Genomic DNA, 15,340 nt, shown 5'->3' on the forward strand with positions numbered 1-15,340 from the left:
CTTATCATCAGTGTGAAGCCAAAGACATTGTCCTTGGGCTACTTTTTCTTGAAGAATATCCACTGGCCCTTTACTTTGGGTCATTTGGCATTATCATAAGTGAAAAGATTAGGAGAGTAGCAGAGATCTCTACATCTGTTCCAGAAAGAAAGAAAGAAAGAAAGAAAGAAAGAAAGAAAGAAAACCAGGAAGGAAGGAAGGAAGGAAGGAAGGAAGGAAGGAAGGAAGGAAGGAAGGAAGGAAAGAAAGAAAGAAAGAAAGAAAGAAAGAAAGAAAGAAAGAAAGAAAGAAAACCAGGAAGGAAGGAAGGAAGGAAGGAAGGAAGGAAGGAAAGAAAGAAAGAAAGAAAGAAAGAAAGAAAGAAAGAAAGAAAGAAAACCAGGAAGGAAGGAAGGAAGGAAGGAAGGAAGGAAAGAAAGAAAGAAAGAAAGAAAGAAAGAAAGAAAGAAAGAAAGAAAGAAAGAAAGAAAGAAAGGAAGAAATCAACTTTGCATTTCACTAACTTCCATCTCAGACATTGGGATTTTTGTATCCATTCTTTATGGTACTGGTTACTCTTCTGTGTATAAATACAGTTTGGGCTTTGGCTCTTGCTTGAGTCAAATGATTAATATTAAATTATATATGCATCATATGTAAATGTATTATTATACAAAAATAAATTACACATATACACACATTCATACCTGCTTATAGGACGTTCACAGTGTGTCTCCATTAATTTCCCTTAGAACACATCCCTCATCCTTCCCTTTTTTGCAATCGGCCTCTCCTAGCCCAATCCCACCTGCACCCACCCACGCGTCTGCCTGCTGAAGGGCTCCCCTGCCAACTTCCTGTGGCTACCTCTCTCCTTCCTCTCTTCGTTCCTTTCTTCTCTTCCTGGTTTCTCCTGCAGCTGCCACTTCTCCACCCTTCCCTTCTTTCCCCCGTCCTTTCATGAGCTGCTTCATTATCTGGTTCTCGTAGATTCTCTACCTGCTCTGTTTAAACTCGTTTTGGGTCTGGGACAGGTGAGTGCTCGCCTCCCCCTCCTTAGCCCTTTGTTGCTGTTTCCTGCTGCAGGGCAAATGCCTCTCTCCTTTGCAAAGGTCGCCATCCCCTTTCCCCACAATGGCGACCTTTGTGTTGGGAATCCCAGTACGAGAAACAGCCCAGCAAGCTGCATACCACACGAATTTTGCCTGCCTGCATTACAGTATTAGAATGAGCCCCCAGCCTTGCCCTGAGACCTCCACACTCAAGGCTCTGCTCTGAAGCCTAACATGCCCAGTATCAGGAAAGCTTTGCTCGGGAACAGGACACCAGAGGAATCTGTACCCTTTCTTTCGGGAGCTCTGCAATGTCTGATTCGCATCTGAACCCTTAGGGAGGACCACATAGCTACCCCTTAGGTGCCTACATAGCCCGGAGTTTCTACTCCCTAATTCCAATGCAGGCTGGAGTCGGCTTATGCCAGAACCAGTGGGTCAGTTTTCGGGAATTTTATGAATCAGTTGACATCAGATCGGTCGCTTGAAGTTGGTCACGGAGGTATTTACACCACCGAGAAACGGCCATCACCTCTGATCAGGGCTTCCCCGCCCCCGCCCCCAGAGATCCAGTTGTTAAACCTGCAGCGTTGCCAAGGGCAGAGTCCTGAGAAAAACTTAAGTGGGGGAAAAATGATATGAAATGCCACAGTTCAGTGGCATGAGAACTCTTTGAATCTTAGCTCCAAAAATCCTCAAGTCCCCTTTTTTGGAAAGGTTTTTCCTTGGCTTCTCTTCAATATCTGGTCTCGTTTGCTTTTGACACTTTAGCAACGACAAGCATTCCCGGCAAAAATGCAATTACTAGTAACCGACACGGCATGCCTCTTTTTTTGTTTCCAGAGTTTATTTCCTGTTTTGCTTCTTCATTCCAGGCCTTCCACGACAGCCAGTGGCTGAGGTTAGCCGAGCTACTCTCTGGTGTCATGGAAAATGATTCCATTGTCTGTAACTTGCTTATAACGCTCAGTCTGCAGTTTCTTTCTGCCCCATCACATCTCCTTTCTGCCATTCCAATATCAGTGGACTCTTTTCTCTCCTGGCCATCTTCCAAAATTTCCCCAGAAACCTCTTCACTGCTATTTCATTGATAATGGAAGGCATTTTGTGAGGCTGGGGGTGGATGAGAAAGAATTCAAGGCGTCATGACACCAAGAAATAATGTCCCCAGAGAACCTTAATCTGGGATACAATCAGGACTGGAATCCAGATCCCTGGACCCAGTATTCTCCCCTATAGACAGCCTTGTTTATTTTGATGCTGAAGCGCTTATAATGTATTCCACTTTAACTTTCTAGAACTCGGGGCTGAGGATGAGTACAATTATAGTCCGAAAGTTCAAGCAAAAAGAGGAAGCACGAATTCGCTGGTTCACATCTGGAATTCAGGTTATCAAGGAACATCCTCGGGAAATCTTTCTCTCCATCTCCAGAATCTGTTTTCTTTCGTGTGTCCTGTCCTTCAGAGGCCAGCTCTTCCCTGTGTGATAGGAGAGCCAGTAGCACTCGCCTTACCTCCTACCAAGTGAGAAAGCCCAGTGGAAAGAAACAAAAGCCTCCGAAAAGTTCTACGTGGTCCGGCACAGCCCAACCACCTCACTCTTAGAGCTGCAGGTTAGGGCTAACTCCTTCCCTGCCACCAAGGAAAATCTCGGTGCTCTTATGGAAGACTGGAGAAGGAATGGTGGAAAGGCCAACTGAACGGATTCCCGGTAGAACCCCTAACTGGAAAAGGCGACACCTGCCGATTGCACAGCTGCACCTGTGCCTAGAGACGATGTCAATACGAGAAGTGCTACCACGTCGTCCAGCTTCCGGCAGCTTGAGAAGCCAGAAGAGACGTTTCAGAGATAGGTCAACGAGCACGATGAGGGTGGTTGTATTGCCGGCAGACAGAAAACATACTCTCCCGCTTTCTCAGTGGCCGAGAAATCGACAAACAGTAGCTTTCTTAACTCTTGACAATTTGGCGGAAAAAATACCCTCTTCCAAGTATTCTCTTTCTCTGACTTTCTTGCTTCCTCATTTTTCACAATAAAGTAATTTCTGTGGAAAGGAACGAACCAGCAGAGAACGCCTCTAGCCTGACAGGATAACGAAATGGAAGACAGTATGGGTTTTGCCCATTCCTAATTTCCATGGCTTTTTTTTTTTTAACGTTTATTTATTTTTGAGACAGAGAGAGACAGAGCATGAATGGGGGAGGGGCAGAGAGAGATGGAGACACAGAATCCGAAACAGGCTCCAGGTTCTGAGCTGTCAGCACAAAGCCTGACACGGGGCTCGAACTCACGGCCTGTGAGATCATGACCTGAGCCGAACTCGGCTGCTCAACCGTCTGAGCCACCCAGGCGCCCCAATCCATGACTTTTAAGAGCAAAGACTGCAGGCACAAAATGAGACAAGTAGGGAAATTGTTTGGAATCCAGAAGCGACATGTGTCCAAATGCTGACAGCCTTCCCCCCCCCCCCCCCCCCCCCGCCTCCCCAGCCACCGCCACCATCAACCTGCCCCAATGGGGCACATTTTCTACAATCCGATCTTTCGTTGGGCCTCCCTTCCCGGGAAAGGGCTGCCTGACACCTATGTAATTTATGCATAAAGTATGGGTCGTGACCCGCCCTGAAGCCCAGCGTTTTCACAGGGCAAAATAATATTTAAAAAAAAAAGTATTTTGAGGAAAATACGTTGTTAAATAATAGGATACCAAGGTGTGGCGTATATATGTGGAGAGGTAATGTCTTCCTCCAGGGTCAAACAGCAGTATTTTCCCTAAAGTGCCTCAAAAATATACTGAAGCAGAAACTCTGGGGGTGGAGCCCAGCCCTGTGTTTTAACAAGCCCTCCAGGTGCTGCAAGCTAAGCTTACGGAATTACTGGGCTTACCTTTTAATTTCACTAAGCCTCATCTCGTCCTCTGAAATGGGTGCATAGTGCCTACCTAGCCCCGCCTTCATGGGGACTAAATTTAACCACAATCATTATTGTTATTACTAATATTAATAATAAAAATAAGAATGTATGTGAAAGTTCATATATGAATACATATAAATATACATTCGTGAACATGCATATATATATATATATATACACACACATATCTGGTGGTATAAAATAAAATGTCCTATTTTCATCAAAGGGGCAGGTAGAGGGAATCAACATTGAATGACAGCATAAAATAATCTAATTCCCAATGAAATATGGCAATCGAGTGATTAGCTCAGTGCCTAACCCCTGGGCAATTGCTTAATAAATACTACCTACAACTCCTATTACTAAATTACTTAATCAAATTTACCTTTTAACAGAGTTAGATAAAATAAAATTCTATATTTCAGTCCCGGGGACCTTTTTGTCAGAATAAGACGGAGCTTGATTTAAGTATTATTGTGCTCAGAGGAATACAAATATTTCACGAATACCTTTTCCCAAGTAGACATAATCATAGTTCCTTTCAATCTTAGGATTCTTTTTCTGACTCTATGAATTAGTTTCCAATCCTCTGTTATCTCCCAATATAATCCTATAAAATAGATGGAAATCTTTTTGCCATGATTAACTTTCATTTCATCCCACAACCTAGTAAGGAAACTTCTTTCCTTCTAAATTCTGGCTAAATTTATTTTGAGTTTTATAGCTCCAGATAAAAGGATGTGAGAAGGAAGGCTCCAGATTGGGGACAAGATCCACATTAGGTTCCTATTAACTACCTGGAGATTTATCTTCCAGAGATTCAGCCTCCTTCCCACGCCAACCACTCACAAGGGAATCCCTCTCTCTCTCTTTTTTTTTTCTTTTTTCTTTTTGTCCTCAGGGAAGAGAGAGAATTTTTACTTGCTCAGTGATTTGTAGACTCCTGAAAAATTGTAGTGAAAACTGAAGAGAATTCAGCTCAAGTGACCCCAGCTCAAGGAGCAATGAATTGGGGTTTATTTTTTCTATTCCTTTCATCTCAGACAACTGTGTTTACTTGAAGCACAAAATCTCTAAGTCACTGAAACAGATGATGTGGAGTGGAGGGCAGTATACAAAAGAGGTTCAGAAAACCTGGGGACCTCGTGACCAACCCCCACCCCCAGTCATTCTCCTTCAGCTTTGCAAATCTCATTTTGAGACTCGCTCGTAGAGGGAGAAAAGATAACAGTGTTTCGAAGGCAAAAAGTGCGGATTCAAAGTTCAGCTCTCCCATTTGCTAGCGGGTGCAACCTGGATAATTTGTTTACTTCTCTGAGGTTTAATTTCCAGGTCTATAAAACGGCATTGATAATGACACCTACTTCAGTCATTGTTCTGACAACTATAGGAGGCAATTAATATATGCCACATGCTTAGCCACATAACATGAGTTCAATCAACATGTGTCCCTTTTCAAGTGGTCACAAGAATACAACTTTAAGCTATCTGCAGAGATGCCAAGAATGCACCTACACACACACACAAACGCACACACATCACAAATCACCTTTCGGTGATTTTGTCAAGTCACAATGAAAATTGATATTCACAAATACACCACTCCTTACATTTACTTTGTGCCCTACTGTCTTGTACTGTTGTTTAAGGTTAACATGTGGATTCCTATATCTGTGAGCACAAGTGGTTCTTTTCTGGACAACCAGCTTACAATCTTTAGTGAGGCAAGGACTCTTCACTCCTGTACCAGAAATACCCAACACAGTTTCCATGACCGTGATGTGCACGTCAAAGTTGTTCAATCAATCAATATATGTATATTAATGCGTTTGTTGCAATAAATAGTTCCAAATCACCAAATCCGGCACCTCTCCTCCACTCTGACTAAATAAAAACAAAGGGATCAAATAATCCTGCCCTGAGCCGTAGTGTCATATGAATTTAAACAACATTACTGTGCTTTTTATTTTTGAGAACATTCATAATAATAAAAAAGAATTAATCATACCTTGGGTTTCATATAGTTCTTAACAGTTTTCAGTTGCCTTTCACAAAACATATATTATGTTCACCATCTGAAGGGCTAGTTACCTGAGAAGTTGAGGAAATTCTAACATTAAAGTTGGGAGGTTATCAGTTCAGAACATTCTTTGGATAGCACAGGCACCTCCCAGTAATAGGGAAACACACCTTGTCATATTCCAAGCAAACTAAGCAAAAGGAAATGCATTTTTAAAACTGTAATTGTGCTACCTTTTTTTTTTCTTGGCAGGTTATAATAAAGTGAACAAATATTACAAATTATCTATGGTAGCAACTTCATTCTCATTCTTTGCAACCTAGGCTCTTTATACATCTCCTGATAGTTCTGCTCTATCCTTAGCAAACAAATATCCAAAAGCTCATTCACCATCTCTATTCAGACCTCTGCGATTGTTCCGCCTGCCTGGGTCAGAAGTTGATATATATAAACAGTCTTTCTGTGCTTGAACTTGAAAGAAAAATCAGTCATCTGTACATGATCTGTGTTAGAGCAAAATGTAATTTTTCCCTCTGACAATGTGTTTATGGTTGTTAAGTTATCTTGATTGCCAAGAGAAATCTGTTTTGTGTGGCAGGCTTTTCTGACTTAAAATGTCAGATACCTCACCCCTGCCCCCACCCCCCACCCCCCATCCAGCCATCCTTTCAACTAATTCACAAATTGACTTGACTCTCAGCTAGGTTAAAAAAATAATTTCCTGAAAATTAAAAGTCTGGCACGACACTGCACTAAAAGTCCATTTATCTTGTCTATTTTTATAAAGCTTCACTGCAGCATCTGGCAAAACGCCCACCTCCAGTAACAAAGGTCCCCAAGGACACTGGGCAAGAGAGACTTTTCTCCCAAGACGCTAAAAATGATCCTGAGCTTCCTAACGCATGATTTAAAGCTCACAATTAGGATTTGTAACACTATCTTATATGTTATTTTTTTGTAAGTTTGAAGCAAGTGAAAATACTGTAGAGGTGGGGTGACAGCCACCACGGTCTGTCTTTGAGCTCTACGTCTTTATTGGCTAGATCAGTCAGGGCTAACTGAAAGCTTGGGGTTTCTCTGTGATTCTGAAAGATAATGGCCAAAGATTATCTAGATGGGGCAGCGCAATGATTCACTCTTGTTTAATCAACTACAACCTGAGTTAAGCTCTATTCTCATCTCAATATAAACCAGACTAATCTTTCCACTTTCCTGCAGGAAACTGCAATGGCACTTGTTTATTCGGCTCCCCTGGTCTTGAGTAAATCCTTCCCTTCTCTTCCCTCCTCCCCCCCCCACCAATCACTTGGGGAGAAAGTTTCCAGCACTTCCAATCTACGACTGATTGGGCTTTCCTGTTGATGTCAAGTTGAAGCATTCCATTGAGAAAGCAACCTCAAGATTGTTGACTTTTCTTGTGGCTCGGAGCTAACCAAATGATTATACCAAGCGTACCCCCTCTTTCATTCTAAGAAAGAGAAATAGTCTGAGTAGAATGTTGGCTTGGCATACTTTTTGAAGAACTGAACACTTGTGTCAAAGAAACTGCAGACAGGCTTCCCCAATAGGACGTGAGGTTTCCCTTTTTTCTGACCACAGTTCTGCTTCCCAGATCCTTCCTTTAGCGGGAGATATGCTAATGCAAAGCCATTTTGTCAGTTCAGTGACATTGAAATCAATAGCCATTTTGCCTCAGTGATTTACCCTCAATGTGCTCCTCATAAACCCCAATGTGATTTCATCAGTGAATTCCTGACATTAAAACTATTGATACCAAATTCCAATGTGATTATAGAATTAGGCAGGGGTTTTTTTTTTCCTTTATTGCATTTGGACTATTGAAAGTTTTTTTTTTTCTTTATTAAATTAAGTGGTTTAGAAGAGTTTGAAAGTCTTCTGAGGCATGACTAAAGACACCATTCCATCTGTTTTGTTTTTCTTATTCATGACATAGATGATTTTATTTTAAACAGTGCGTGTATTTTACCTCACTTCTTCTCCATGTCTGTCAGAGCACATCATCTGTGATGTGTGGATAGTTAACCGTAGCACTTTGCAAGAAGATTTAGGCAGAAAGTGAAAACAGCTTTGCAAAAAATGTCAGCTAAAAGTGGAAGCTGAATGCTCGTGGGGCTGCTGTATGTTCCTTCTGTACTGAGCAAAAATTTAAGGACAACCTGTGGGTACCCGAAACTTTGTTGGACATCGTTCTCATCCACTGAGTGAAGGTTGGACCCCCTTCTCCTGGACAGGTGTCGAATGTCCCCATGGCTGCATTCCCTGTCTCCTGTGTTTTGTGGCTGATGGAAGCCAGCGAGCGAGTAGCCATATAAATGGAGTCCTTCTCCGGGCATGTTCGTTGGCCTCCCCTCATTAGAATTGAGTTGTACCAGTGCAGAAGTTTCTATCTCTGATTACCTTGGTCTGCCCTATTCACCACGCTTCTCAAACTGGATATTCACACACCTTCCTCACCTCCGTTTCCACAGAGAGTAAGTGAGTGCTGGCTTCCATGGGATCAATGAGTTGTTTCTTCCTAGAACATCAATTCTGTTCAATGGTAAGAAATTTAGACTACATCTCATACAAAAACTAGCACAAAAATACCATAGAATGAAATATAAAATTCCCCAATTTTCAATAACAGGTTTTTGGGTATTTTTTTTAAGTTTCTTTTGAGAGAGACAGACACAGCGTGAGCAGGGGAGGGGCAGAGAAAGTAGGAGAGAGAATCCCAAGTGGGCTCTGCTCTGCCAGCTCAGAGCTCGATGCGGGGCTCAAACTCACAAACTTGAGATCGTGACCTGAGCTGAAACCAAGAGTCAGATGCCCAACCGACTGAGCTACCCAGGCTCCCCACTAACAGAAGTTTTAAGAAAATCTCTCTGGGGGCGCCTGGGTGGCGCAGTCGGTTAAGCGTCCGACTTCAGCCAGGTCACGATCTCGCGCTCCGTGAGTTTGAGCCCCGCGTCAGGCTCTGGGCTGATGGCTCGGAGCCTGGAGCCTGTTTCCGATTCTGTGTCTCCCTCTCTCTCTGCCCCTCCCCCGTTCATGCTCTGTCTCTCTCTGTCCCAAAAATAATAAACGTTAAAAAAAAAAATTTTTTTAAAAAAATAAATAAAAAAAAAAAAAAGAAAATCTCTCTGGTTGTCTGCTCCTTAGATGAACTATGCCGTTGGAGCAGGTATGGACTTCTCCCTACTCTATCTACTACAATAGAAAGATTCATGAAGTTCTGCTGAGTGCTCTAAATCATCTTTCAGAACAGCATCTGCTATTATGTTTGCAGACTCCCAGGTACTAACAAGAGTATGATCAGCATCACCAAGATGCTGCCTAGCTGAAACACATATTCGGTTATTTTAGTTGAAACCTCCAGAACCTTCTAGCCCTTAAATCTCTTTCATGCATTCCTTAAACCTCTATCCCAATAAAAAGTGATCTTGTGGAACAGTTTCAAACCATTATGGGTTCAAGTTCACATGAGATGTGTCTACAGGTTATAATACTTACTCAATACTCAGAGAACACAATACTCAGAGAACTCAATACTCAAGAACACCCTAGAAATTTATGATTTATGATAGTTTTATGATGCTGTGACTAGTAAGATTCACTAACTTCAAATATTTTGAAAAATATGATTATGGAATTAGGGTTTGGGTTTTTTTTTTTTTTTTTTGTCTTTTTGTTTTGTTTTGTTTTTTCTTTTCTGCATTCGGAATATTGAAGATTTTTTTTCTTTATTAGATTAAGCACCTTAGAAGAGTTTCAAACTCTTCTGAGGCATGACCAAAGCCATGACTCCACCTGTTTTGTTCATGTGAGGTATAGAGACAGGTTACAAAATGTATTCCGTACTCATAAAACACAAATTATGCATCCTGGAAATAGCCTGGGGTCAGTTTTATGATGTGGTACCCAGGAAGGGTTACTAACTCTCAAACATTTTGCAAAAACTTCCCAGTTGCTGATTATGTCACGATTAAACACTGCCATAAATGCTTTAAGATTGTTCCTATCCATACTCTCGCAACGTAATTGTGCTTTTTTCCATTTCTGCTTCCAGAGGGCGATGCTCACGGGATTCAAAGGCTCCACTGCTCTTAGGGGCCTGGCAAAATGCACAAATGAACATAGTTGCTGGGTAAGATATTAGGTGCTAAGCTAGTTAATGTGGTGATCAACCGTAATATCTCCCTAGTTACGTAAACTTTTCTGCAGGCCAAATCAAATACGCACAGTAGCCAAATTCTCCAGGTGTAGGCCTCCAGCACCTGGAATGCCTTCTTCTGGGTGTTTGTGAGGTGGCTTCCTCTTCTTCCAATGCTTTTTCTTTTTCTTTTTTTTCCCTCCCCCAAATCGGCAGCCTCCGTGAATGACCCCCAGGTCACTTCCCCCAGTGCCTAGCACAGCATCCGTGGTAGACTCCCATCCAGAGCACTGTCAAGAATAACTGACAGGAGTATTGGCTTCCCTAACAGGGGATGCCACCGGTCAGGACAAGCCATGTGAGGCATTCCGTATAAATCCGCGGACCTGGTGTAACCATCCTGACTCCCGAATCATGATCGCGATGATCGCGGGGAGGCCTTGCGGCTCAAGTACGTTCTCTCATCATTCTTGTAGATACGCGCTGCGTCTTAGGTCACAGAGACAATAATAGGCATCACTGAGAATGAGAACCCACACTGTGGATGTGAACCGCAACCAGTTTGCTAAATAATTACCGGAAGCATAGTCATCAGTGTCTATCAAACGAGTCGCCGATGAAAAGCAGGTGTAGCCTCCAAATGTCTACTTGCCATTTCTCTTCGCCAGAGAATTCCTTGGGCCTTTACTGGGTGTGGTTAAAGGAAATGATGTGCTCTTAGCCCTACTTACGCTGCCTTTGGGTTTTTTTTTTTTTTTTTTTTTTTTTTTTTGGCCCTTTGGTGTTTTTTGTGTCCTGTGCTATCAAGGCATCCTTGAATTTGAGATTTGCAGGTAATTCTTTGTCTCTCTGCTAATTAAGTATTTCAAGTTCACATCTTGGGGCGCCTGGATGGCTCAGTTGATTAAATGTCTGACTCTTGATTTCCGCTCAGGTCATGATCTCATGGTTTGTGAGCTCGAGTCCCGCACTGGGCTCTGCGCTGATAGCGTGGCGCTTGCTTGGGATTCTTTCTCTCCCTCTCTCTCTCTCTCTCTGTCCCTCCCTCCTTCTCTCCCTCTCTTAAATTAAATTAAATTAAATTAAATTAAATTAAATTATATAAAATAAAGTTTGCATCTTAAGGACAACATCCCACCGCAGGCACCCTGGCAGAGTAGGCAAAAGCCTACTAACCAGGCAGACACAGTACTGAAGGCATTAAGGTTTGGTGAGAAAAACCCTGGCTGGCCTCATTTGGTCTGGAGTCCTTGTGCAGTATGCGAACTGCCCAACCATACACGCCAGTCCTGCCCATTGGATTTCGCTTTACTCGCTTCACAGTTGCTTTTGGACTTCGTATGTGCTATTCCTCTGTGTGCTTCTTTCTTTTCTTTTTTAGCTGTAATGCTTGATTGAGATCATATCACAACAGTATGCCTGGAGGGAATTTAGAATCTAATGAGGCAAATAGACTTGTCCATTAACAACAGATGAGAGTAAGGGTCTGTTAGGACAAGTAGAGTGGGGCTTGATGTAAACGAAGGCAATTTCATGGTACAGAAATGGCCCAGGCTTTACTTTCAATTTGTGACCAGCAGTGAGATTGATGATCGCCTTGAGCATTGGTCCAATCCCAGGATTAGTCTGGAAGCTCCTTAGTGGCAGAGACCAAGGCCCCTTCCTCTGTCCTTGCTTGGTCCCAGCAGAGCCCTTGGCATACACTCGGTATGAAGGAGTCATCAGCCTGCTGGTCTTGCCCCGCAACTAAAATATTCATGGAGAGTTTATGTCTGTCTTGCATTCTGTGTTCTCACTTACGCTTCCATGACACCTTTTATTCGAATGAACATACATCCATTTAAAAATCTAGAAAGCTAGTCTATAGTTTTCCCCTTTAAAATTAGAAAACATTGGGGCACCTGGGTGGCTCAGTCGGTTGAGCATCCGACTTCGGTTCAGGTCATGATCTCACAGTCTGAGTTTGAGCCCCGCGTCAGGCTCTGTGCTGACAGCTCGGAGCCTGGAGCCTGCTTCCGATTCTGTGTCTCGCTCTCTCTCTCTGCCCCTCCCCTGCTCATGCTCTGTCTCTCTCTGTCTCAAAAATAAATAAAAAAAACATTAAAAAATAAAATAAAATAAACTAGGAAAACATACAATTTTCCCCACTAAAGGGAAAGTTTTCATTAATTCACAGTCGGACATCTTGAAAAATACGTGGAAATTGTTATGCATCTCATCTATCCCATCTTTTTTATGTTCTCCTCCTTCCAGTTTGAAGTTTCAACATTCTCTTCTGCCTTAGAATACTCTAAACAGTATCACATCTCATTAAGGAGATGGGAGCCTTTTGCCAACACGGCATTTTCATCTGTTCCCGACATGAGCGGGTCACGTCCACCACTGTTGCGTCAAAGTCTTTCCAAGTAATAAATTAATTGAATTACTGCTTTGTGGCGCATGAAGAACAAACAGCAGAAGCCTCACTGCCATGGCCGCTCCTTTCAAGTGAATACTTAAATTCCCTGGGCACGGAAAGGAATTCCCTATAAACTAGACAAATGATCCATCTCTGTGTGATACAACTATTTTTATTATACCTGCAGGTAGATGTTGATGTACCCATTCTTTTTACCTTAAAGCAGAGACATTAATGAACAAGATGAAGTTATAGCTCTCAAAATGGGGTGATTTCTTACCTGAGCGACTGTCAGATTGTTCGCCAAGTCCAGGAAAAGAGGAGAGGGAAACAAAGAGACAAGTGGCATAGACATGTTCCAGAAAGCTCTTTTGAAAGCCCCGAGTTTTTGTTTTGTTTTGTTCCTGGAAATCTTCTTCCCTGCACTCTATGGATTTTGGTGTAATGCACTAAAAAAAAATGCTAATGGTTCTTTTCTTCCTGAAAAGTTAAAAGCTAGCCTGGATTTTGAACTGAGGTTATAGTCAGGCTCTGTATTGTAATTTCAGCAGGATTTTGATACTACAAACAATATATATATTGGAAAATCATTAACTAACATGAAATAGTAAACACTTGGATAAGAAAACCAGCGTGGCATTGACAACAATATGTCTAGCCTGACCAGGCTGATAATCCTTGTGGGAGTTCTGGTCGACCAAAGGAAGCCAGAGATACAATCAATCTTAAGTTTTAGCAGGGTCTTTGATTTTGCCCCACACAACACACACATCAATTAAGTGGAAAAACAAGGTCTGAACTACTCAGTTATGAGGTGAGTGGAAAAGCAGCTGGCAAGCCAGACCCAGAGAGAGGTTATCAATGGATCAGTGTCAACCTAGGGACACACAACAAATGGTGCTACGGTTCCTCCGGGGTCAGCTCAGAACCTGTGGTCATTTAACATTTCTATCAGTGACCTGAAGGACTTAACAGAGAGAAGGTTCTTGTTCAGCTCTGAAGGGGGAAGGCGGAAGGCCAGATTCCTGGCAAGGGGGCAGTGAAATCCCAAACAACGGAATAGATTGTCAAAACGATCAGCTACAACTAAAATAAAGTTTAATGGGGAGAACTGTGGGTTATGGAGGAACACATTTTGCTAATAAAGACAAGGAAAAGTTAGGTAGATGTAAGTCTGGTGGTAAAAGAGTTATTTGGAATTTTCATCACATTTTGTATTCTTCATCCTTCCTCAAAAATTGTATTGTGGAATCCAGTGAGTTTCTATTTCTTAAATCTCTGGGAAGAAGAGGTAGATGAGTATGGGGGTGGGGGGAGATTAGTATCAGGCTGCTTTTTATTTTTTAAACCGTATTGCTGTTAAGTATCTCATAACAAAGAGTCCCATGTCACAGGATGAGGGTTAGTGTTACTCTGAAAGCTCGACATACGTATGTGAAGTATCCACACAACGTTTATTTGCTGGGCTCCACCCACACATGTGCACGGATATACACACGCACACCACGTCCATGCACGTGTGTGCACGTATATACACACTCATGCCCCTTTCACTTAGCTTACAAAGCCCCCCCGCCCCCCGCACACGTCCAACCAGGACCTTTCTCCTCAAGGAGGCCATGATGAATCACCTCTCCCCCTGACATTAACAACAACAACAACAACAAATCAAGTACAATATTAAGATGCAAAAACTAGAAGCCCTAAGAGCAGATCTCTCCTCCAGGACCAAACTGTTTGGGAAATCGGAGGAAAACTGATCTTGGAACCATGAAAATGAGAGAGTTAAAAAATGAAAAAGTAAAAGCTTCTGTGGTTAATCAACCTACGACGGAGCCTCGAGGAAGATTTAACCTTAAAATATGAGGAAACTGTAATGTAATTATCTGTTCTTTAAGCACACTTGAAAATGTAGATGGGGGAGGAGACAGCACCTCAACTATGAAATGAAAGAGTAAAGTTGAGTTTAAATAACAATTCCCAAAATATAGATATATATACATTCCAGGGTGAGGCAAGTTGGGTACTCGCCTTGGGCACAAAAGGTAAGGGGACACCAAAATCTCAGTAAACAGGATACATATTATTTTAATACAATATCTTAAAAAATCGACATCAATGCCAGAAGTCTATCACAAATGAAATATATCAAAAATTTTAAATAAAGAAAAGATCAGCATTACTAACTTCTTCCTTCCGCCTCGGTCTCCAAAATGGCTAGGCAACGATATGCTTGTCCAACTGCTTTTGCCACCCCCTCCAAGTTAAAAAAAAAATCTGGCCTTGGAAGACTTCATAAACAGTATGAATTTCCATCCAAGTAGCTGGATGCTGTAAATAGAGGCAGATTCTAAAGAGGCAGATTTATCTATTTTTTTACTTTTTTAATGTTTATTTATTTCTGAGAGACAGAGAAAAAGAGCATGAGCGGGGGAGGGGCAGAGAGAGAGAGAGGGAGACCCAGAATCCGAAACAGGATCCAGGTTCTGAGCTGTCAGCATGGAGCCTTCGTGGGGCTCGAACTCAGACCGTTAGAGATCATGACCTGAGCTGAAGTGGGACGCTTAACCGACTGAGCCACCCAGGCGTCCCTAAAGAGGTAGATTTATTAAAGCAGAGGGACATTATCGGTTTCCTGGATAGACTTTGCCTTTATCTCTTCTAGGAAATTTAGCTAAATGCCTGGTCTGTTGGTTAGAACATTCTGAAAGCAAGGATGACAAATCACAGATTATCATATGATCTCCTAATGTGCTGCTGAACAAAAAGAAAACAAAGAGAGAGAGAGAGAGAGAGAGAGAATGAGAGAGAGAGAGAGAGAGAGG

The sequence above is a fragment of the Puma concolor genome, chromosome C1 (genome assembly GCF_028749965.1).
Source record: "Puma concolor isolate L17-30 chromosome C1, mPumCon1.1.hap2, whole genome shotgun sequence".
Lineage (NCBI taxonomy): Eukaryota > Metazoa > Chordata > Mammalia > Carnivora > Felidae > Puma > Puma concolor.